This window comes from Zingiber officinale, chromosome 8B, assembly GCF_018446385.1.
Source record: "Zingiber officinale cultivar Zhangliang chromosome 8B, Zo_v1.1, whole genome shotgun sequence".
Taxonomy (NCBI): Eukaryota; Viridiplantae; Streptophyta; class Magnoliopsida; order Zingiberales; family Zingiberaceae; genus Zingiber; species Zingiber officinale.
Window position 1 is genome coordinate 40,510,304 of NC_056001.1, and position 25,699 is coordinate 40,536,002.

General features: G+C 44.2%; 1 long non-coding RNA gene across 1 annotated transcript; it reads left to right on the forward strand.

Moving 5' to 3' along the window:
* The first annotated feature begins 13,665 nt into the window (after positions 1-13,665).
* Positions 13,666-15,505, forward strand: LOC122015061. The gene is made up of 3 exons (XR_006120817.1): positions 13,666-13,781; positions 15,149-15,250; positions 15,382-15,505. It is a non-coding gene; the product is annotated as an uncharacterized LOC122015061 (long non-coding RNA).
* Positions 15,506-25,699: the final 10,194 nt, after the last annotated feature.

Below are 25,699 nucleotides of genomic sequence, written 5' to 3' on the forward strand. Positions count from 1 at the left end.
TGAAGCAATTCGGAATTGGGATACGCCAAAGACTGCTTCCGAGATACGGAGTTTCTTGGGTTTGGCAGGTTACTATCGGAGGTTCATCCAGAACTTCTCTCGTATTGCTTTGCCGCTGACCTCGCTGACTAAGAAGGGGGTAAGATATGAATGGACAGGTCAGTGCAAGAAAAGCTTTGAGGAGTTGAAAGAAAGGTTGACGACGGCACCAGTGCTTGCGTTACCGGACGGTTCTGGACGGTTTGTGGTGTACACTGACGCATCCAAAACCGGACTAGGAGCTATATTGATGCAGAATGGGAAGGTTATTGCGTATGCCTCACGTCAGTTGAAGGTGCACGAGCGAAACTATCCCACCCATGATCTAGAGCTAGCGGCAGTTATATTTGCATTACAGATTTGGAGACATTACCTTTATGGAGAACGCTGTGAAATTTTTACAGACCACCAGAGTTTGAAATATTTCTTCACACAGAAGAAACTGAATATGAGACAAAGACGGTGGCTGGAGCTGGTAAAGGATTATGACTGTAGTATCAGCTATCATCCGGGCAAGGCTAATGTTGTGGCAGACGCACTGAGTCGCAAATCTGCAATGTTGTCGCAACTAACCACCCAGCAGCAATTGATATTAGAATTTCAACGGCTGAGTCTGGAAGTGGTAGCGCCGGAGGATCACCTTAGATTGTCAGCAATGACCATAAAATCAAATTTACTGGATCAAATTCGGGAAGGACAGATGATGGATCAACAGTTAGCGGAATGGAAGCGGAGGGACGAGGAAAAGGGGCAGGCTGTTTACACAACAATGGGTGGAGTGGTGCGTTACAAGGGCCGCATTTGGGTGCCTGGAACAGGGACTCTCCGAGAGGATCTCATGAAAGAAGCGCACAATACTCCATACTCCACCCATCCTGGAAGCACAAAAATGTACAAGGACATGCAATTACTGTATTGGTGGCCGGGTATGAAAAAAGACATAGTCAATGTAGTGCACGAATGTCTCACCTGTCAACAAGTAAAGACTGAGCATCAGAGACCGGCAGGATTGTTGGAGCCACTCCCGATCCCTGTCTGGAAATGGGAAGAGGTTGCCATGGATTTTGTGGTGGGGTTACCCACTACTCCTAGAGGATCAAACGCTGTGTGGGTGATTGTGGATCGATTGACCAAGTCGGCTCACTTTTTACCAGTAAAAACCACCTTCACAATGACACAGTATGCAGAACTATATATAAGGGAGGTAGTACGACTACATGGGGTCCCTGTTCAGATTGTGTCAAACAGAGACCCAAAGTTTACCTCTGGATTCTGGGAAAACTTGCATCGAGGATTAGGTACAAGACTCACTTTTAGCATCGCTTTTCATCCCCAGACAGATGGCCAGTCTGAATGGGTGATCCAAATTTTGGAGGATCTGTTGCGGGCATGTATGATGGACTTTAAAGGGAACTGGGAGGCAAAACTACCTTTAATAGAATTTACCTACAATAATAGTTACCAGGCCACGATCAAAATGGCTCCGTATGAAGCCTTATATGGAAGGAAGTGTCGTACACCCTTGCATTGGGACGAGGTCGGCGAGAGGGCAGTGCTGGGTCCGGATATAGTAAACCATACTGTGGATTTGGTGGTCAAGATTCGAGATAGAATGCAGGCAACACAAAGCCGTCAAAAGAGTTATGCTGACTTGAGAAGAAGAGACCTGGAATTTGCGGTGGGGGACCATGTGTTTCTCAGGGTGTCTCCACTGAAGGGGGTGCTGAGGTTCGGGAAGAAGGGGAAACTCAGTCCGAGGTATATTGGACCATTTGAAGTATTGGATCGGGTTGGGACCCGAGCATACCGACTTGCCCTACCACCTAACTTGTCGGGGGTTCATAATGTGTTCCATGTATCCATGCTTAGAAGGTACCTTTCTAACCCTTCTCATATAATTAGGCATGAAACAGTGCAGTGGACGCTAGATCTATCCTACGAAGAACGACCAAAACAAATTCTGGATCGGCAAATCCGGAATCTAAGGAACAAGGAGATCAAGATGGTGAAGGTTCTATGGGGGAATCAGACGATGGAGGAGGCCACCTGGGAAACCGAACCAGATATGCGTAATCGCTATCCAGAGTTATTTGGTAAGTTAAATTTCGAGGACGAAATTTTTTTATAAGGGAGGGAGAATTGTAAGGTCTCCTAAGCGTTGGTTAAGAAGCTTACTATAGATCATAATATATATATATATATATATATATATATATATATATATATATATATATATATAACTCGTTAGGATCACACGAGCGTTAATAAAGGGAAATAAAATTATGAAAATTTAGGAATTCTGAGGGTTTTTCTTTCGGAATTTAAATGTACTTGGCCAATATGATTAAGGGGAAATAGGAAATGAAGTTTAGGGAAAATATATGGTACTTTATGTAATTAGGAGATGATTAACCCTAATTTCCCCTACCTAATGTGAACATGACCTAACTATAAGAGCTCACTGTTCATTTCCTCGTCAGATCTCCTTGCCGATTCCGCCGACCCTTCTTTTCTTTCCATTCTCCCGAGTCGACAGAGCTATTCGTCGAGCCATTTTGCTGCCTAGCTGAGCTTCGCAGGCGGCGCCACAGCTGACGGGGCACAACGCGAGGACGAGTGGAGGCGAGACGAAGAAGAAAGAGGCAAGTGTATTTCACGGTGATAGCCTGAGATCTGTGAGGTATGGAGGGGTGGAGAACCTAGGAAGGGTGAGGTTTGGTTAGGATTTCGACGGTTTTCTTCTTGTGGTCTTTGGGATGGGATTCTCTTGGAGACGTACTGATTGGTTTATTTGTTTATGCTTCGATTGTTTTTTTTTGTGGATGCCTTCGATCGTTTCTTCTTGTGAATGTTTCGGACTAGCTTTGTCTCTGTGGAGCTGTGTCTTGGTTTGAGGATTCGGCTGAAGGTTTGTTAGCTTTCGATGAGTTTTGAATCGAGGTTGAATTTTGAGATTTTCGTGATGAATGGGGATTTGTTTGTTGTGCGACAGACTGCATGACACTTGTTTGTTTTAATGTTAGATAGAGTTAATGGTGCGATTTGAGCTCTAAATGAAGTTTTCGATTTGGATAGGGTTTTTCATGAGGATCTGGACTTGGTTTTTGGGAGTTCTGCGGTTCTGTTTTCTCTTTGAAATCTTTGGACAGATCTATCCGATACCCTTATTATGTTGTATGTTAACGGTTACATGTTTTGATTTGGGAATTTGGAAAGATGTTGTGAACTTTTCGTTTCAGAGGTTGGTGTGAGGGATTTGTGGGCTTGTTTGGATTGTTTCGCTCGGTGGAGATTTTGGTTGTTTCATTTCTGTATGTGTTAGGGATTCAATGACTCTATTGTGTTTATGTTTTTCGTGTTACATCTGGAGTTGGGTAGACTTGATAGCAAGTTTCTTTGTTTGTTGGAGAATTATGCTGTTAGACTTTTTCTGTGTGGACACGGGTTTGGTAGGGAATTCATAGAAAGAACTGTTAAATTGAGTAGTTTGCATTTAGTGTCAAAAATTTTGTGTTGATTCCTTCTAGATGGATAATCGCCATGGGTAATGATTTCATTTCTTTAAAGCACTTAGTCTATTGTAGCTAGCTTTGGTTGCTATATATCAGTTTCCTCAATTTATATGGACTTTATAGTTGCTTGTCTTTTAATTATGTTATGTTTAGATTGAATATTGTAATTTACATGTTTACTGAACTTAATGGATTAGAATTTATGTTATGACTGTGTTGTGGATACAAATGAATAAGGTAAACGGACACAGTATAGAATTTAATGAATGGAGCTAATGTTATGTCTCTATATACATATGGGTAGAATAAGTTTTATGTGGCTAGTTGGTTGAATATGTGCATATGTGGTAGCAATACGGGATGGGATGGGTGACCCGGGATGAGCTCCGGGAGGGCCCATCCAAACTTGACTGATACGGGAATTTATGTTAGCTTCGGCTATATGACTGCATGTTTTCTAGGAGGTACCTCTAGGATCATGGGACTGGATTGACTGGCTCTAATTGTGGTTACCGGATATGTGACATATTCATCTTATTTAGCTGTGTAGGAACTTTATTTACCGCATCTTCCTTCTCTTTTATACAACCCTTTTTAAATATGATTTTATCGTTTAACTCCTATCTCTACTACTTTTTGGATATCATGTTCCATCACATGAGATTATACTTGTTGGGTTGTAGACTCATGATGCCTACATTACAGGTGAGGATGTGTCGCCGGACACGGCGGAGGGCCTACGGACGGAGTAGGCGAGGAGGCGAGATGGACGCATGACGTTGTCCGGATATTAGGAGTGCTGAGGTTAGGTGCTTCACGGGAAGGGTCTTTGCTTCGGAGAGGTCAAGGGTTTTGATTTGAAATTTTATTGTCATACTTTGTGAGAAATGTTGGGTTTTATTTCCAATAAAATAAAATGTTGATTTGATATTGTGTCATAAGTATACGCTTGGTTTGTGTTTGGTGGGTGATGCACTAAAAAAAAATTTTTTTGAGGGTTGGTTACGGGATGTTTCAATTTCCACTCTGGAATCAGAATTCTCTGTAGTAATCCGACAGGTCTCTGGTGCTCAGCCTTCACCTGCTGACAGACTAGACATCTAGCTACAAACTCCACCATGTCTTTCTTTATGCTTTCCACCAATACGAACGCCTCAAATATCGATACATGTGTGTTCCGCCTAGGTGGATCGCAAATCGAGAGCGGTGAGCCTCCTGAAGTAGCTCCTGTAAGACTGGGTGAGATTGAGATACGCATAATCTGCCTTGGAAATAAATAATGCCCTCGTCATCTCGGGTGAACTCGGTCTGCTGCCCGGAAGCTATCTGGCTGTCAATAGACTGTAAGCGTTGATCACCGGCTTGGGCCTCTCGGATCCTTGTCCTGATCGACGACTGAGCAACCATGGTAACCAGAATACCCTACTCTATCTGTCCCTGCTCCTTAAGGCCTAACATGGAGAAACCTTGAATCAAGTCTATGACCAAACTCGGTGGCACGTTAAAGTCCCTCTGGACTTTCGGCTAAGTGCATCGGCAACCATAATAGCTTTCCCCGGGTGGTAGCTAATAGTACAATCATAATCCTTCAGGAACTTCATCTATCTCCTCTGTCAGAGATTGAGCTCCTTTTGGATGAAAAGATATTTGAGACTCTTATGATCAGTAAGAATCTCAAACTTAAGACCATACAAATGATGTCACCAAATCTTCAAAGCAAAGATAATAGCGGCCAGTTCTAGATCATGTACTGGGTAATTCTTCTCATGCTCCTTCAACTGACGAGAAGCATAAGAGACTACCCTGTCGTGCTACATCAAAACAACGCCCAAACCTTGTAAAGAAGTGTCGGTGTAGAGTACAAATCCGTCCTCTTCAGAAGGCAAAATCAAAACTGGGGCCGACACTAATCTCTGCTTTAGCTCCTGAAAGCTGGTCTTGCAGGCTTCTGACCAAGTGAACTTCACGCCTTTCCTGGTCAGGCGTGTCAGCGGCATGACAATGTTAGAGAAACCCTCGACAAATCGTCTGTAATAGCCAACTAGCCCCAAAAAACTACGGATCTCCTGAACTGATTTGGGCTGCTCCCAGCTGGTGACAGCCTTGATCTTCTGAGGGTCTACAGAAATACCTTGGCTGGAAACCATTTGTCCCAGAAAATCAACTGAGGGTAGCCAAAAAGCACACTTGCTGAACTTCACATATAGACGATGTCGTCGAAGAGTCTCCAAGACTATGCAAAGATGTTGTGCATGTTCCTCCTCGAAACGTGAGTAGACCAATATGTCATCGATGAAAACGATAACAAACTAATCAAGATACTCCAGAAAGACGTGGTTCATCAAATCCATAAATACCACTGGAGCATTGATAAGCTCAAATGACATTACCAAAAACTCATAATGTCGATATCTAGTGCAGAATGTTGTCTTCTGAATATCAGAATATTTGACTCTCAGCTGATGATATCCAAACTGTAGATCAATCTTAGAATATATTGATGTACCTTTGAGCTGATCAAACAAATGCTCAATCCATGGTAAGGTACTTATTTCTGACGGTCACTAAATTCAGCTGTCTGTAATCGATGCACAATCTCATAGTACCATCCTTTTTCTTGACAAACAGTATTGGAGAACCCCACGGAGATACACTAGGGTGAATAAATCCCCTGTCCAATAACTCCTGGAGTTGGATCTTTAGCTCATCCAACTCTTTCGGTGTCATACGATAAAGAGCTTTCGATGCTGGCGCGGTCCCCGGAATTAGCTAAATAACAAACTCCACTTGCCTTCTGGGAGACAAACCTGGTAGCTCGTCTAGAAATACATCCGGATACTCTCGGACCACTAGAACGTTTGAGAGCTGAGAATTACTGTTGTCAGGAGTCCCTGCCATAGAAAAATCCAGCAGCATCTCCCCTGTACAAGTGACAGCCCGGAATCCTTCCGGGCGCTCGGAACTAGGGATGGCAATTTTCCCCGCGGGTTTGGGGCCCCGCGGGGAAAACCCGAAATGGGGATGGGGATCCCCGATTTTTCGGGGATGGGGCGGGTTTAGGGCGGGTATGGGAATACTATCCCCATCCCCGAACCCGCCCCGAATATTATTATTATTAATATTAATAAATAATAATATGATTTTTTTAAAAAATATTAATAATAGTGTTAATATTAATATTAAATTTTTTGAAAATATTATTAATAATAATATTATTGATATTGATATTAATATTAATATTAATATTATCATTAATAATTATTATTAAATAATAATAATAATATAAATTAATTTAGAAATGGGGCGGGGATGGGGAATCCCCGAACCCGTGGGTTTGGGTTCGGGGAATCCCCGAACCCGAAAAAATGGAAACGGGGCGGGGATGGGAATGGCAAACCCGGCCCCGCCCCGCCCCGTTGCCATCCCTACTCGGAACCCAGAGTTCATCCATAGTGACTTGGCGTTTGACCGTTGCGTCAGGGATAACTTTTTATCCCACTCCAGGTGCCTGAAACCCTTCCAGGCACTGATGTGCGCAAATATTATGATCTTTTACGCATGTTTTAGTGCACATTCACTTGACTTATGTACATATATTCTTCACATAATCGCCTCTTTTATCTTGTATTCATCATATATATTATTTTGTTCAGATATCTGCTCTTTGTTTGGTTTTGTATTGACATGGAAGATTTTCGGATCTTGAACAGAGATTATTGATGCACCAAAACCAGCCAGACAACACGGCCATGCAACCCTGCACAGTCATGTGGCCAAACAGGAGAGGAAGGGTGCATGGTCGTGCAACCCTGCATGGCCATGCGGCCAAGACAGAAGCAAGTCAGCACACGGTCGTGCAACCCTGCATGGTCGTGCCACCCCAGACAGAGAAGAAGATTTGCACGGCTATGCAACCCTACACGGTCGTGCCCCAGGAGATAGAGCCCAGAGACCACATGGCCGTGCGACCCTGCACGGCCCTGCAGCCACCCTAGAGTCAGAGAAGGGCACGACCGTGCCACCCTTACACGGCCATGCTGCCGCAGCCAAACCCTAGGCTATATAAGGGCTTTTAACCCTTTTTGCCAGGAGGAGGCGAGCTGTCATTGAGGAAAAGATCTTTGAACCATTCTACGCCGCCTTGGACCTCCGTCCAGCGATCTTCCACCACCACATCGACTCCAGAGGCAGAGAATTGGATCCGAAGGGCACTCTTCGACATCTGATAAGCATATTCCTTCTTTCTCTCCTCGTATCTGAAGATTGTATGTTTGTCTACACTATGTTTTCGGATATATCTCTAGCACTCATGGAGTAGATCCCTTGTTCTGGGATTAGGGAGTCGTCGTGGTACGGATTGATGTAAAACTCGTCTTATGCTTATACTCATTGGATGATATTTCATGCTTTGTTTCAATTGCTTATTGCTTGATTGTGAAGAACTTGTTAACCTCGTAGAGGATTATCCCTAGATCATACACCAAAGGGGCCTTAGTAATAAGGGTAACCCGTTCACGGACATGCAGGATACTTCCTTGAGAGGAGAGGCAAATTCTCCCCAAGGAAGCGAGAGACCAAACTTATCTTTTACCCACTATTCTTAACTTACCAATTAGAGTTGTGTCCTCAAGATTTGCCGATGTGCCCTAGTGACAGGGGTAAATCGTAACAGGACTTCTTAGGGTCCTTCTTTATTCTGGCGCTTAAGAATAGCCGCTTTAGCTTCCGGCAATCACATGATAAAGGACAACGAGAGTAGAATAAAATGAGACACATCAATACTACCACGACGAAACCGACCTCCTAGAACTCCTCACCATCAAGTGAACACTTTGACCCTGTGACTCTCGATTCTCTCTTCCGAACCTTTCTTCCTTAGATTATTCGAAACCATTGGTAGTCTAGCTAACCCTAAGTGAACAATTGCTAGTGCTTATAACCAGTCCCTGTAGGATCGATATTTTTATTACTGACGACGAATCCGTGCACTTGAGGATACGTAACAGGCGCCCCAACTAAGGCTATAAATACAGCCTTGGTCTAGAAACTAAATAATCAATAAGCATTTCCGTACACAACACTTGTGAGCTTCTCTTTTAGTTTAGCTTCTTCATTTTCTGCGCTTCATTAGTGTAAAGAGGCTTCTCCGCCTGAAGAAGATATTTAGTACGATCTATTCCTTGGATTAACAACCTCCCCAGTTATAACCAAGTCAAATCCGTGAGCCTCGTCTCTTTTACTTTCTTTCTTTATTTAATTTATGCAAGTGTTATTTTAAAAGTCCCAGAAGGGTTTTACTTTTATTTGTGCAGGGCTATTCAACCCTCCTTCTAGCCGTCTAACCGGTTCCAACAAATGGTATCAGAGCCAGGACGCTTCAGGAGAACTAACTGTTGATCGAAGCGCCGAATCAATGGCCGGACTGAGCATATACCCACCGAAATTTGAGGGGGAATTCGCTAGTTGAAAAAAGAGAATGCAGGTATTTTTCAAAACTGACTTTGATTTACTTTTAATAATGGAGTTTGGTTTTATAGCATCGGAGGGCAAAGAAAAATACCAGTGGATGAAAAAGGAGCAGGCCGACTACGTGGCAAACGACAAGGCAGAGTTCCATCTATTGATCGTCCTTCTGCCACAAGAAGTCAACCAGATTGGCAACTATGACTCATCAAAGGAGCTTTGGGAGAAGTTCCTTGAGCTGCACGAAGGGACGTCCAAAGTCAAGCTCGCTAGACGGGACTTACTTCACAACCAGCTCACCAACCTGCGATTGGAAGAAGATGAAACGATTGCATGCCTTCATTCGAGAATCAAGGAGCTCATCACCGGACTTTCGAATCTCTGAAAAAAGGTAAGTAACCGAGATTCGTTGAGGTACGCGCTTAATGCTTTCCCTAGGAATACGAAATGGGCATCACTAGTAGATGCTTTTTATATCTCTAAGGACTTCGAATCAATTTCATTAGAAGAATTATTTTCAACGTTTGAAGTGCATGAATCGAGATGTGCAGGTACGAAGGAGCTAAAGCACAATATCGCCCTCAAGGCATCGAGAGACGAACAAGAATCAGAATCTTCTCTCGACGATGAGGAAATGGTAATGATGGTAAGGCGCTTTAAGAAATTATGTAAATCTAGAAATTATTGTTCTCGCCATACGGGTCTTCTCGTGAGCCGATCGGCTGCAGACCGCGGCTCTCCAACTCGACTATGGTTGCCACATTGATCTCGACATCCGCAAGCTTGGCCTTTCCGGTCAGACGTGCACATAGCATGATGTTAGCTGCAAAAGAAGAAGAAAAATCAGTTAAAATCAAAGGAAGAAATGAAGAAGCTGCATACCTAAGCTAGACAGAAGCCTTGTGCGAATCAGACCCAAGTCGAAAACGTAGAGGGCACCCTCCAGCAGCAACTTGTGGATGTCATATTTCTGACTGACCAGCATTGAGGCTACATTGAGTTAGTCTGATCGGCTCTTGTACTTTTTTAGTGGAGGCTGACTCACCACTTCGAGCTGCTAGTCGGTCGAGAAGTCTGGCCGTTAGGGGAGGCACAAAAAAAAAATATTCCCTCTAATGCTTGTTGGAGGTCGACATTTTATAAAAAAAAACTAAGCCCACTCAGACTTGAAAAAGAAAAGTCCCCGGTTCGGATAATTTGGGATAATAAAAATAATGAAAAAGTCAAGCAGTGAGAGGAATGCAATGCCAACGGAACAGAATCATCACCCCGCACAGCAGCCGAAAGGAGTTCGACACTAGTTGATGAAAAGAGATGTGAAAATATTTACATACGACAAGAAAGAAGAGGTGGATGGGAAATCGCAAATCGACAGTAAACTGATCCCTAAAGAAACAAATACAGCCGGGCGGCGGAGTATTTGGTCGATCGGAGGGAGAGGGAAGAAGAACTTGGTAATCAGAAGGAAACTCAAAGGCAGTTGTCAGGCTCTCAGCATCGCCAGCGTTAAACCTGGACTCAGTAAAGGTGTATCAAGGCCCAGGGGAGGCGACAATGATGCGTAAAAGGAGAAGGTGACACACATGGGTTTATAAACCCCAAGGGCGGTCGATCGGGGTCGTCCAATCTAGGGTCACGAAAACCTAAGCAGAAATCTGGTCGTTGAATTCAAAAGCGCCAAAAGTCACATCACCAGCGGATATCCGCCTGTCACGTCAAGCATGCGGCGACAGCAGGAGGGACACATGGCGCTTGGCCACGAGATGACATTTAATGAAGGTAATTAAGAGTCATAGAGGCACATTCAGCCATGATGAGCAGAGATTTGCACGATCTCCCAGAAATATGGGTGACGTAAACCCATATTGCGCCCACCCAAGGAAGCGCAAGAGAAGAGACAAGGATGGATCTTACTCATGCTGATTGGCATAAGTTAGTAGGCGTATCGCCGAACGATAATCTTCAACAGGTCGATCGGCAGGGAAAGCTGCTAACACATTAACTCAGTTATGAGGGAGTGATCACATAGCCGACCATTGGGTTATGTCAGTCTGATCAGAAGCTAAGGAGTGTCATAAGCCGATCGGGTGAAAAGCGTCTTTAACAATTGTCTAGTCAGTCGTACTTACAGCCTTCTTCGACTAGACATGAGGTGGAGGCATGTGATGCGGCGATAAGGAGGGGCCCACCCAGCAGGGGTCGGTTGCCACAATGGAGGTCAGAGTCGAGGTGGTCAATGTTTAGGTATCATATGGCCAAACGGAGGATAATCGCATTGGTCAGTCGGGTGATCGAGCCCCCCACCGGGAGGCAAAGATTCTGGTCCGACCCCACCTTTGACTCGAGGAGGTGTCAAATGATTGACGCTCAATGGAGTGTTGTTGGACGCCAGGAGGAGGAGACGATATGCAGAATCTTGGCCGATCAGCTACCCCGCTCGGCCAGGCAACAGGACTCGGCACAGGCTGATCGGCCGAGCGGGAGTCCTGTTGCCTGTTCATACGACAGGACTCGGACCCAGCCTGTTGACTATATCCTTGATAAGTTTAGTCGAAGGAGACAAAGTCTGACTACTAAACTATGTTGAGTTGTCACATGCTGACTAAGCTTGCTGATCAAGATATGTGCTAAGGTGTCGAAGTTCCGTTGGGACAGCTGGTCGAGTATGATTAAGTTCCTTTACTGGTACTTAATAAATGGAATTTAGCCTTACCGTTGGGAATGAACCATCTCTCTGCCTTTTTATCCATTAGTGCTCTTCCAATTCTTCTCCATCCTCGTTCTTGGGTACTTCAAAATTGTGTTTGATGCACAACATGATGTGAAAATCTGTTTTGAAGAAAACCTTCATTCTTCTTTCAAAGGTAGATCCGCTACCTTAGCGCCCCCCTAGTGCCGACCCCACAGATACCGCTGTCCCTAACGGAACTCCGATACCTTAGCACGGATCTCGATCAACAAGCTTAGTCAGCAAGTGACAACTCAACATAGTTTAGTAGTCGGGCTTTGCCTCCTTTGACTAAACTTGTCAAGGATGTCGTGAACTCCTCTTCAAATTTTGATCGATGAATGCTTTATTCAACCATATCATTGTTGCTTTAGATGACGGTTAGTCCTTCTAAGATGGTCATGCTCTGATACCGCTTATTTGGATCAGATGGATCAGTTAGTGGAGGATGAATAACCCTACAAATAAAATTAGTTTTCTTTACTACGATACACACATTAAATAATGAAAATAAACAAACATAAAAATAAGGAGGCTGGGAGAGTTAGATAAACACACACTTTTTTTTTCCGTACGTATGCATTTAGGCATAGGTTAGATGTAGATATATGGATGCTAGTGTTTAGGACTATATAGATATATTAGAGGTGGCAATTTTTTACCCGACATGAAAACACAATCCAAATTGAACACGAAAAAATCAGGTTAGGATCAAATCTTATTGGGTTTGGGTTGGGTTCGGGTCAACCTAATTGACACAATTAATAAACAGGTCAAGTTCCGATCAATCTGAAATGACCTGATTACAACTCGCGAATCCATTTATAAATATTTTCAAGTCGGGTTCGGATCGAATTATAGTTGAGTTCGGATTAAAATAAGTATATTTTAATAAAAATGGGTCTTTTTAGGTTGGGTTCGGGTTTAAATGAACATGTTTTTACAAATGGATAATTTCGGATCAGGTTGGGTTGGTTTCGGGTCGAATTCGAGTTGTGGGTCATTTCAGGTCGGGTTCGGGTCAAACACAAATAAATGGGTCGGGTTCGGGTCAAACAATTTGACCAGAAATATTAATCGGATCAGGTTCCGATTTTGATATTCCAACCCGTCAACTTGCCAACCTGAACCCACCAATCCGAATATGACCTAAATTGTCACCCCTAAGATATATCATTCACTATTCTTAATATTTTCAGAAGGTTCATTTGACCTTCTACCACATGATTACTAGGTTTATCTCATCTTTAGGAATAAACACTACATTAGGTAATATCAAATAATTGTCGGACCATTTTGACAAAATAGGTATTTGACATTAGGGGGTATACCTAAAGAAAATAGGACTTCAAAATGAAAAATCAGTCTTTGTAAAGTCATTTTTTCCATCTCTAAATAGAGCTAGAGACAAAATATTCTGTATCAAAAATCCATTAATTAAAACTCTATTACTAATTTTGAGACGAACTAGGTTGTGACTTCAAAAGTATTATACAATTAACATGAACATAAATAAATATTTACATCATCCAAATAATTTTAATCATTAATCAAACTATAAGAAAATGTTACAAGCAACCTATAGTTAAGCAAGCTCTATGACTGCATTGTAGAATTGATTGTAACAATTCTAATATGTTTCATCTTTTCATTACAATCCTAAAGAATTCACCATATTGTGTTGCTTATTATAGAGGAAGAGCCAAAAATGCTACTTCAGTTCATATTGTTTTCTCATTAACGAGTTATATATACTTGCGCTCTTTGCCTCTGAATCTTTCAAAATCTAGTGGCAAAACCTAGTCACTTTTCTTCAGCTTACACGTGGCAATAAACAATTTATAGTTTTAAGAATTGCAGCTCTTAGTGGCACAGTTTATACACGTGCGAAGAGGCTGAAAATTATGGCGTAGAGCGAGGAAGCGGATATGTTTATAAGACAGACCTTGAACTCAAAGCCTCTGTTTCCCATCCAAACCACGAGTTTTGATCTCATACTCGATGGGTTTAATTTGGTCGGCCGAGAACGGACTGGTCAGGTGTGTGATTATGTGCTGCTTCATTTTCTTTTTCTGTTTCTTTTTTTTGCTCTACTATTGTAAATTGCTTCACTTGCCATCACTACAGATTATGCTCTGTTTAAAATTTGAGAATATTTTGTAAAAATTGTATAATCCTCAAAATTAATTGATGTAGAAAATGAATGTTTACATTCAATTGTCATTTTTTTATCCTGAAAAAACTGATATGTTTGCTATATATTTGAGAAAATATCAAGCCGAAAGGGATATCTAAATCTCCTATATCTAAATAAATACGTTTAGTAAGCTGAAATAATGCACTGCCTCTTATAGAGGTGGAGGGGCTAAGATGAGACAGAAGTTACTTATTATTCTTTAATTGTGTATTATTTTGGTTTAAGTTTCTTAAGGTCATTGATAGGTGCATGGATTTTTCACAATTTGTAATGAAGGAGCATTTAGTATCAGTCTTTGATGGAGAACATGATTAGGGATTTGTGTGCAAATCCGAGAAGCTCTATATAACTAAACTAATTAGACTAATATTGGCAAAGTTCTCAAATCTTGCCCTCAATTTTTGTTTTCTCATTGGGTGCACTGCAATGGTTTTTTCCCAAAGGGTGCTCTGGTTGTTTGTGAAAAATCCTAAACACCCTCTAAACCAACAAAATTGTCTCGCTTGCCCGCCCAAAAAAAACAGTCGACCATTGAACTTGTGGAACCTATCCGCTCAGACCCTGTATGCATCTTTTCTGCACTTACAACATTGTTGGCTTCCTCTTTTCTCAAGCCTTTTTTTTCTCTTCTTCCTCCACCTTTTCCTTTGCTCCACCATCAATAGTAAGTTTTTCTTCCTTCTCTATTTCTCCTTCACTTCTTCCGTTGTTCTATCAAGAATGGAGACATCTAATATTTTTGACCAAAAAACTTGAGAGGGGAAGTCGGCAAGTGTGGCAAGGGTGGAGCAAATGTATGTGGAGTTTGGGTGGATTGAACAAAAATAAAAATATGTGATTCCCAGTGGAAAATACAAAACTTAGGACCATAATTTGGGATTTTTCTTTTATATTTTGACTTTGATTTGTTTTTATTTGAGCTTTATAAAAAGGTAGATCCGCTACCTTAGCGGTCCTCCTAGTGTCGGTCTCACGGATATGGAGAGAGATAAATACAGATACATAGGTCATTTTATTTGAGCTTTATAACTTCCACTTGATCTTGATTGATGTTGTCCAGGCTTAGTACTCATCTAGCATAGCTGTCCTGTATTTAAGTTTGTAAATCGTATTTTTCACTAATGGATTTCACTTTTGGGCGCTGTTTTTTCTTAAATGTATGCAATGTACTAACTGACTATTTCGATATTTGTATGGACATATTCATAGGGTAAGACCTTGGCTTTTGTGCTGCCAATGTTGTAGTCTTTGACAAATGGAATGCTCAAGAAATCAAGGAAGACTGGTTATGGAAGGTCTCCTAGTGTTTTGGTACTTTTTCTAACCCCCCGAGCTCCAAATTATAGATTATTTTTGTATGTGTGCCCTACTATACCATGATTTTTCATTGCTGAACTTGATGCTTATGACAATGAAACTCAAGTGCACTCACACTTTGATAGATCTATGATCGAGCAGTGGGGTTATCTCCATGCAGCTTGTATGGTGGATCTCCTTTCCATGCTCAAGTAATGTCAATAAGAGCAAGGGTTGATATCGTTGTTGGAACTCTGGGACGTGTAAAGGTATTTTCTTTTTCTATAGTTTAATAACCCCCTTTTTTTTGTCTCAGGGCTGCTTTTCCTAAAAAAAAATAATCTGTCTTTTTTTTACAGGATCACATACAGAGAAATTCTCTTGACCTGAAAACTTCAAATTTTCGCATGCTTGACAAAGTAGATGAAATGTTGAAAATGAGTTTCATAGATGATATGGAACTGATTCTCCGTATGGGTTTTCTTCACTGTTTTTCACTAGTTTATACCCACTTGCATGTTTTCAAAAGGATCTATATGATCCACTTATTTAGTTGAAGTTTTGTGTTAAGTCTTCAATTCTTCATTGCATGCTTGCTAGCACATATCCATGTGGTATTCTTTTACTTGTTTTAGGGCCAATATTAAAAAAAAAATCCGTCTATTTTGGCAGGTAAATTTTGTGCAAGCCAGTTTGTAAATACCGTGACTGGTGTACTTCGCTGCTTGATTCTGTTTCCCTGTTGGCATAGCATCTGATTGGCGCACTATCACCTTTTAAGATTTTAGGCCCTAAGTTTCAAGTTCAAAGAAACATTAGATGTTAATATTCGAGTATGAGTTCAATTTTACGCTTAATTTCTTTTCCACATGTAATGTCTTATTCCCAAAAATTTTGTAGATATCTGCAAGGTTTCTTAATAAAGATAAGGAAACCGCTGACCTCGTAAGCAATCAAAAACTGAAGGCCAGACATCGTCTCCAGGATTTAGGGTTGGCCGGTGTTTGGTTTTGGTTGTGATGAATGTAGCTGTGCGGGGATAAAGATGCTTTCATCGGATGAAAATCTGCTTTGGATTTTTATTTGTTTTTTTAGTCACCAAAGAAGATCATAAATATATATATAGGACTTCCTAAACTTTAATAATTTCAATGACAAAATGCTTACTAGGCTTCTAATCTCAAAATAATAAGATTACCGTGTAAAAAATTTCAAAATTATATTAACAAAAAAAGAGGATAACTCTAATTAAATAAAAAATATTGTATTGATGGCTTCATATGTCAGATATTTATAACTAGTAAATTTATTTAGTAGGAAAAAAAAAATATGAAGTAGGCATGCCGTTCATCGATCGCCTCGGAAAGATTCTTAATGAAGATCTACCAAACCAACTGCAAGCAGGAGGCAGACAGTCTGCATTAACATCCACATAGATCAAACATAATGTTCATTAGCAATGTCAACTGATCCGACCGTTCGGACGGGGACCCTCTGGAGGGAAGTCAACGCCACATGGTGGTCAAAAGTTAAAAGGGTCAGCATGAGGTCCGGCCGACCAGAGAAGGGTTAGGTCGACCGACCGAACGGGTCCTGGCAGAATCAAAGACAACTCGACAGGGAGTCGAGTTTCCGACGCTCATGGTGAACAAGGTCGCCGGGCCGAGCAGGCAACCCACTTGGCCGAGGCATAAATTGGTAATACTGTAAAGGGATGATCTTAGTCGAGCACGCGATGGGATGAAGTCTTTCCGGTCGGACCGACATCTACGCCCGGTCGGACCGATGCCTGCCGAGCGGATGGGCGCTCAGTTCGAGGAAAAAGGAGACAAGGGGACATTGGGGAACATCTTCTAACAGCATGCATATTCGACGACCAAGCCATACGCAGAATCGTACGACGGAAGGTTCTGCTGTCCCATCAGCGAGATGCTCAGACTGTAGCAGTATGGTGTCAGGCATGCTCCTCTGGCAAGCTCATACTAAGGAATGGTACAGGACACGTGTACGTCTCGGTAGGTGTGCACAAGCCTCCTCACAGCTCTATATAAGAGCTCTCAAACTTCGCCGGAGGTACGCAATCTCGCATCCTCGAAGCCACTTCATAGTTTTCCTCTTGCCTGACTTGAGCATCGGAGGGTCGTCGCCGGGAGCCCCTTCCCGGCCCGACTTCCTTGCAGGTTCGCCGAAGATCCATACGGCCGGTCAGAGATCCACATCATCAGTTGAAAGAGCGCCACGTGCCCAGCGTCCATCGATTCAGCGTTCGGACATGATCAAATTGACGTCGTCTGTGGGAACGCACCTGCATCCGAGCGGAAGAGATGGACGAAGCTGGATGACAGCACACCGTGATGCTCTCCCAGGAGGAGCTCGACGCTCTAATCGAGGCAAGAGCAGCTAAGTTCGTGGAGCAACAGAAACAGAAGGCGCAAGCCGAGCGGATGGAGCAACAAGCGACGTCAGCGTCAGGAGACCGAGCGGAAGCATCGCCTGCCACGGTTCCATTTCATCGGGCCCTATTCCGTACGCCTCCTGAAGTCGCAACAGTTAACCGTGATCGAGGATCTTCATCCGACGAGGCGCCCATGCGAGACAACAGAAAAGGCAAGGCTCCCCGAACGGACGCCTCCCCCGAGCAGATCAACCGGCAGTTTTCAGAGGTCATCCTGCGGGACCCTCTGCCCAAGCATTATGTGCCCCCGGCGATCGGGGAATACAACGGAACCACCGACCCGGACGACCATCTGGGTAAGTTCGACAACACAGCTACACTACATCAATACACAGATGGAGTGAAATGCCGGGTGTTTCTTACCACCCTCTCGGGATCGGTGCAACGATGGTTCCGGAGGCTGCCGGACGGATCCATCACCAGCTTTAAAGAGTTATGCGTCGCCTTTCTCCATCATTTTGCGAGCAGTCGGCATTATCAGAAGACCAGTGTCAGTCTATTTGCCATCAAACAAGAGCCCAGGGAGCCGCTCCGAGCTTACATCCAGCGGTTCAACCGGGTGGCCATGGATATTCCAACAGCCACCTCAGAAACAATGATGAATGCGTTCACGCAAGGCCTTGTGGACGGTGACTTCTTCCGTTCACTTATTCGAAAGCCGCCCCGAGACTATGATTATATGTTACACCGGGCCAATGAATACATTAATGTGGAGGAAGCACAGGCGGCCCGAAGAAAAGAAGTTCCAGCTGAGCGGCTAGCCCCTGCCGAGCGGAAGCCGCTCACTGGCCACCAGCCGCCTAGAGGACCCCGAGCCGAAGCAGTCCGCCCTCACCACGCAAGGTCCCTCGCCGTTCAAGAAGTAGCCGCCGAGCGGCCCAAACCAAAAAAGAAGGTATGAACCCTCATGTTCTGCTCGTTCCACCGGACCGACACCCATAACACACAAGATTGACGAAGCCTTCCCCTGATCGCCCACCCCGCTCCTCGGAGTGGCCGTCGTCGATCTCCATCATCCGACAGGCGACAGCGTCACCATGACGCCGATCGGCGGGTATCCAGAAAGTCTCCCGAGCGGTATCATCCTCAGGGGCACGAGGACCATCCCAGGGTATCCAAGGAGCGGCCTAGGCCGTCCGCACGGGAGGAAGAAAATAGAAGCAACACGTCCCGGGGTGAAATCAACATCATCGCTGGTGGACCGACCGGAGGTGGCTCCAATAGAGCAAGGAAGGCGAGTGTCAGGCAGCTCGAGATCCATGCGGTCGGTTGCAGTCAAGAACGGGTGAGCGGGCCCGAAATCAGTTTCGGGCCCAGGGACCTTGAGGGAGTCGAAGTGCCACATGACGACGCCCTCCTCATCAAAGCGGTAATAGCTAACTATACTATTCACCGTATTTTTATCGATACAGGCAGCTCGGTCAACATCATATTTAAAAAGGCTTTCGACCAACAACAAATTGATCGAGCTGAGTTGCTACCCATGACAACCCCACTCTACAGGTTTACGGGGAATGAAGTTCTGCCGGTTGGACAGGTCCGACTGGCTATTTCGCTGGGAGAAGAGCCGCTCAGAAGGACGCGGACTGCCAACTTCGTCGTCGTCGACTCTCCTTCAGCATACAATGTTATCCTGGGGAGACCAGCGCTCAGTGAGTTCCGAGCGGCCGTCTCCACCTTCTACCAAAAAATTAAGTTCTCGGTTGAAGATAAAGTTGGAGAAGTGCGAGGAGACCAGCTGGCGGCTCGGCGATGCTACGTCGAAATGGTCCGAACCGAAGCTAATTCCGCGCGGAAGACACCACGGATCGAGGTAAACGCCATAACCGAAAAACCACCCTCTTTGGTTTATGAAGAAAAAGAGGAAGTGCAAATCCACCTGACCCGATCGGAGGCCACCACATTCATCGCGGCCGATCTGGAGGCAAGCCAGAAAAAGGAGGTGATCAAATGTCTCTAGAGAAACTGCGATGTCTTCGTTTGGTCGACACATGAGCTGCCGGGAATTTCGCCAATTATTGCACAGCATGAGCTTCACGTCCGACCGGACGCTCGGCCGGTGAAGCAAAGGAAGAGGGACTTTAGCGTCGAACAAAACGCCACATCCGAGCGGAAGTAGAAAAGCTCCTGGAGGCCGACCATATAAGGGAGGTTCAGTTCCCGAGCTGGCTCGCAAATGTAGTGCTAGTCTCCAAGCCGGGCAACAAATGGAGGGTTTGCATCGATTTTCGGGATCTCAACAAAGCCTGCCCAAAGGATTTTTACCCTCTGCCCCGGATTGATCAACTGGTGACTCCACAGCTGGATGCGAGCTGATATGCATGCTAGACGCCTATCAGGACTACCATCAGGTGCCGCTCGCCCGAGAAGACCAAGAGAAGGTCAGCTTCGTCACAGCCGACGGCACTTACTGTTACAATGTCATGCCGTTCGGATTGAAGAACGCGGGAGAAACTTACCAGCGCTTAATGAACAAGGTATTCAAGGAGCAGATCGGACGCAATTTAGAAGTGTACGTGGTTGATATTCTCATCAAGTCTGTCCGAGCGGCTGATCTTTTTACGGACATGGAGGAGACCTTCCGAACGCTGAGGAGGTATGGAGTCAAGCTCAACCCTCAGAAATGTCTGTTCGGAGCAAAAGGCGGGCGTTTCTTGGGCTATATAGTGACCGAGCGGGGCATAGAGGCAAATCCCAGCAAGGTAAAAGCGTTGCAAGATATGTCGCCCCCAATAAATCTAAGGGAAGTACAGCGCCTGACCGGGCGGATAACGGCATTGTCAAGATTCATCTCCAAGACTGCCGACCGGAGTCTCCCTTTTTTCAAGATCCTACGCAAAGCTACTAAGTTTCATTGGGACGAAGAATGCGATCGGGCGTTTGAGGAGCTAAAGACATACCTGAACTCCTTGCCCGTGTTAGCCAAGCCAGCTGTAGGTGAGCCGCTCTGTATTTATTTATCTTCAACCGAGCGGGCAGTCGGCTCGGCATTAGTGAGGACGAGTGGTGAAGAACAACTCATGTACTTATTGAGTCATATTTTAAAAGATGTTGAATCTCACTACACTGGGCTCGAGAAGTTGGCTTTTGCTTTGGTCCTCGCCGCTCGGAGACTTCGTCCTTATTTCCTGGCACATACCATCATTGTCCGGACAAATAACCCATTGGGAAGAGTGCTGCTGAATCCAGAAGCGTCCGGACGACTCAGCAAATGGACAACGGAGTTGAGTGAATTTGACATTCAGTATCAACCCCGTTCGGCGATAAAGGCGTAGTCCTTCGCAGATTTTATTACCGAAGTGTAGAAGCCCGAGCCTGAAGTTATGTGGAAAATATTTGTGGATGGATCGTCCACTCGGCTCGGGAGCGGGATTGATGTGCTATTACTCTCCCCCCAGGAAGAACGGATGCACCTATCCGTCCGGCTGGACTACAAAGCCACAAATAATGAAGCAGAGTATGAGACCCTCATAGCCGGTTTGCAGGCCGCCCGGCATGTAGGAGCCGGTCGGGTAACACTCCATTCAGACTCCCAGGTGGCCGCCCAGCAGTTCTCGGGCACATTTGAGATTAACAATGCTCGGCTCAAGCTCTACGCTGAGGCCTTCGAAAAGCTCAAGGCCCACTTCAGAGAAGTTATTATCCAGAAAATACCCCGAGCAGAGAACCAGGCGGCAGATGAGTTAGCCAAGCTCGCAAGTTCAATATCACCAGTCATCATCCAGCAGCCGATTGAGCGAGTATCCTTGGTGGCGCACATTGACCGAAGGGAGGGCCTCGCATTCCCGAGCGATTGGAGGACAACCATCATGGAGTTTCTGCGCTCAGGTGCGACACCGTCCGATCGGGAGGAAGCACAGCTATTGAGGAGGAGAGCCGGTCGGTTCACGCTCGTTGGAGACCAACTCTACAAGAAGGCTTTCTCCCGTCCACTTTTGAAGTGTGTGAGCTCGGAGGACGCAGAGTACATTCTCCAGGAAGTGCACCAAGGATTGTGCAGAGGACATCCGGGCGGGCAATCGCTGGCAAGGAAAATCCTGCTGGCAGGGTACTTCTGGCCAACCCTGTAAGCAGACGCCGCTCGGACCGTCGCGACGTGCCTCTCCTGCCAGAAGTACCACAATTTCTCTCACCGACCGGCGGAGAAGATGAAAGCATCTACAGTGTCCTGTCCGTTCGATCAGTGGGGAATGGATATCGTAGGTCTGTTCCCTATGGCGATCGGTCAGCGGAAGTTTCTTCTAGTGGCGGTCGACTACTTTTCCAAATGGGTGGAGACCGAGCCACTGGCCAAGATCACCGAGCAGATGGTCAAAAGGTTTATCTGACAGCACATAATCTGTCGATTCGGCATTCCTCGCCGACTCATATCTGATAACGGGCGACAGTTCGTCGGGAAGTAGCTCGAAGACTGGTGCAAAAGTTATGGCATCGAACAACACTTCACTTCCGTTGCTTATCCCCAGAGCAATGGTCAAGCCGAAGTAGTCAATCGGGAGATTCTTCGCATTCTTCGGGCTCGGCTCGACCATATGGGAGGAAGCTGGGTGGACGAGATGCCGGGCGTCCTATGGGCTATCCGCACGACTCCAAAGGAGGGAACGGGCGTCACGCCTTTCCATTTAGTGTACGGTGGCGAAGCAGTTATCCCAGTTGAAGTTGGCATAAAGTCCGTCCGGATCCAGAACTATGATGATGACAACCCCGAGCGGAGGGAGATGGAGTTGGACTTGATCGACGAAGAGCGAGCCAAGGCGTCCGTCCGGCTGATGGCGTACCGGCAGAGAATGAAGCAGAACTACAACTGGCGCGTGATACCCAGAGCATTCCAGGTCGGCAACCTAGTGTGGAAAAAAGTAAAGCCGGTCGGGGACGTTGGCAAGCTGGAGGCTCCTTGGGCGGGCCCCTTCAAAATCATCGAAAAGCTCCGCTCGGGTGCCTATTATTTGGAGGATGAAGATGGACGGCAACTGGATCGACCATGGAGCGCGAACCACCTCCAGCCTTACCGGGCGGGGTGAAAGGTGCGCCAATGTAATGTATGCTGTATCTTTTCCGTTCGGCTGTATATTTGAAATGCAGGAATAAAAAATCAGAAAATTAGCTCAAGTATAGGGCATCGTCAGCCAAATCGGAAGACCGTCGAGCTCCGACGTTAAAAATCGAAAGTCACGCCGGCGACTATAAACCCTCCGGCCGGAAGACCGTCGAGCTCCGACGTTAAAAATCGAGAGTTGTACCGGCGACTATAAACCCTCCGGCCGGAAGACCGTCGAGCCCTGACGTTAAAAATCGAGAGTCGTACCGGCGACTATAAACCCTCCGGGCAGAAGACCGTCGAGCTCCGACGTTAAAAATCGAGAGTCGTACCGGCGACTATAAACCCTCCGGGCGGAAAATCGTCGAGCTCCGACGTTAAATATCGAGAGTCGCGCTGGCGACTATAAACCATCCGGCCGGAAGACCGTCGAGCTCCGATGTTAAAAATCGAGAGTCGTACCAGCGACTATAAACCCTCCGGGCGGAAGACCGTCGAGCTCCGACGTTAAAAATCGAGAGTCGTACCGGCGACTATAAACCCTCCTAGCGGAAGACCGTCGAGTTCCGACGTTAAATATCGAGAGTCGTACCGGCGACTATAAACCCTCCGGTCTGAAAATCGGCGACTATAAACCCTCCGGACGGAAGACCGTCAAGCTCCGACGTTAAATATCGAGAGTCGTACCGGCGACTATAAACCCTCCGGGCGGAAAACCGTCGAGCTCCGAAGTTAAATATCAAGAGTCGTACCGGCGACTATAAACCCTCCGGGTGGAAAACCGGCGACTATAAACCTTCCGGGCGGAAGACTGTCGAGCTCCGACGTTAAATATCGAGAGTCGTACCGGCGACTATAAACCCTCCGGGCGAAAAATCGTCGAGCTCCGACGTTAAATATCGAGAGTCGTACCGGTAGGGCTGAGCATTCGGTCAAAACCGAACCGACCGAACCGAATAAATCGAAAACCGAACAAACCGAATTTCTTCCGAACCAACCGAACCGACCGAAATTTTTAAAAAACCCGAAATAACCGAACCAATATAATTTCGATTAATTCGGTTTTAAACCGAAATAACCGAATTTATTTTATTTAAAAAACTCATGAACCGCTTACTGACAAGAACGATCTATCTCTCTACCAACCGAACAAAATAGTCGTCAGGAATCTCCTTACACTCCTCAGTTCCTTAACCTCTTCATTGAACCCCTCTGATGAAGGATCTGGAAGAAAATCTTGTGGCTGCCAACATTTCTCAACAGGCTTCAAATGCACCAATATGTTTTCTTCTGCCCAACCTTCCAATGATTTAAAAATTTCAATCTTCAGAGGAGGCAAGGAATAAGCGATCTGGACATGCACTGCGCGAGGAATGAAGAGTTTTTTGGGCGTCTCCACCCTAGAGGAACAACTCAAGCTTAGAAAATATACATAATTGGCAGGAGATCATATGTAAACCATCATAGATTAAGTTTTCATGGATGAACAAGATTAAAATGACAATCTCCACATATTCAGCCTTCAGCTGGAGCTTCAGCCAACTGGTAACTTTAGAAGGCCATATGCAACAACCAATTTCTCACTATGGGTAAGGGTAACAAGACATGCTCTTTTTGCTCAGTCTCAATTATATCTTCAATTTTAAAATGATCAAAAATATACTTTTTAAAAATCATGTATAATTTTTCCCCAATCAATAAAATATAACAATTTATAATCAAGTAGAGATAAAACAAGATTATCTTAGTAATGAACTGAGAACATGTCTGAATATTACCAAATTTGCTAGATAATTAGAGTCATGATAAAGAAATCAAGCTCACTTCATGCAGAAATAAAAATACTAGTCTTCACCACTTGTTATGTTCACAAGTCACAACAGCCAAGACAATACAGATTACACTTTTCTTATCAAAAGATAGTTTCTTATCCAACTTGAATTGAGTAGAAGCATTGGAGGGCTTGACCTTCAGTCACTCCTTCAGCATCGTAAGCAGTCGAAGATGATGCATATATTTTTCTAAAGAAATGAAAAGGGAAAAAGAAAATAGTTAGAATGGTAACAAAGCATCTTGAATTTGTGTTGGCAGTTTAATGATAAGCAAGCTCGATTTAGAAGTGGTTAGAATTTGTATAATAGCAAATGTTGGAAGGAGTTAAACCTTTCATGATGACTCATGGTCATGACACAAAATATCACCAATGGTGATTCACCATGAAACTAGCAAAATCTAGTGCATCAGAACCTGATTATAGGATATAAAAAAAATAATGAAGAAATTAATATAATCTAGATAAATTTCTCCTATTTATAAGTTTGATTATAAGTAAATAAAAAAAAGAGACAATTCTCTTTTAGGAAGCAAAAAAAAAAAAAAAGGCATACACTTTAACATTTTGTCCACCAGCAGTTTCCTCCAAAAATCTGTGGATAAAACATAGAACCATAGACATAAGGTATTTAGTAGACAAAATATGGAATTTTATATGGGATTGCAATTTGCAATATGAGATTTAGTAGACAAAATATGGGATTCAATTAAAAATTAAATTTTACATTGCAATATGAGAATAGATATGCTAATTGTAAATCATGAAAAAACAGAACTAATATCAGATTACCATAGTAGACATAACATACCATTGATTGTTATGTCATTCATCCATGCGTCGGTATTGTCGAAGAAGATGAATCTAGTATAATATTTGAAAATTCTGACAAAAAAATATAAGTTAAATAAATAAATACTTTATAAGTTTATAATTATAAATAAAAATCTAATTCTATTTTTCTTAAAAAATAAAAACTTACCTCTTTCAATTTTTTCCACATCTTCTAGAATTTCTTCAATGTTGAGTGATTTCAAACTTAACCGAAGCCAATCTTGAGTACAAATAAGACTTTATACCACCTAGGAGTCAATGAACTCCTAAAACAATCAAGTACCCGACCACCAGTACTGAAAGCAG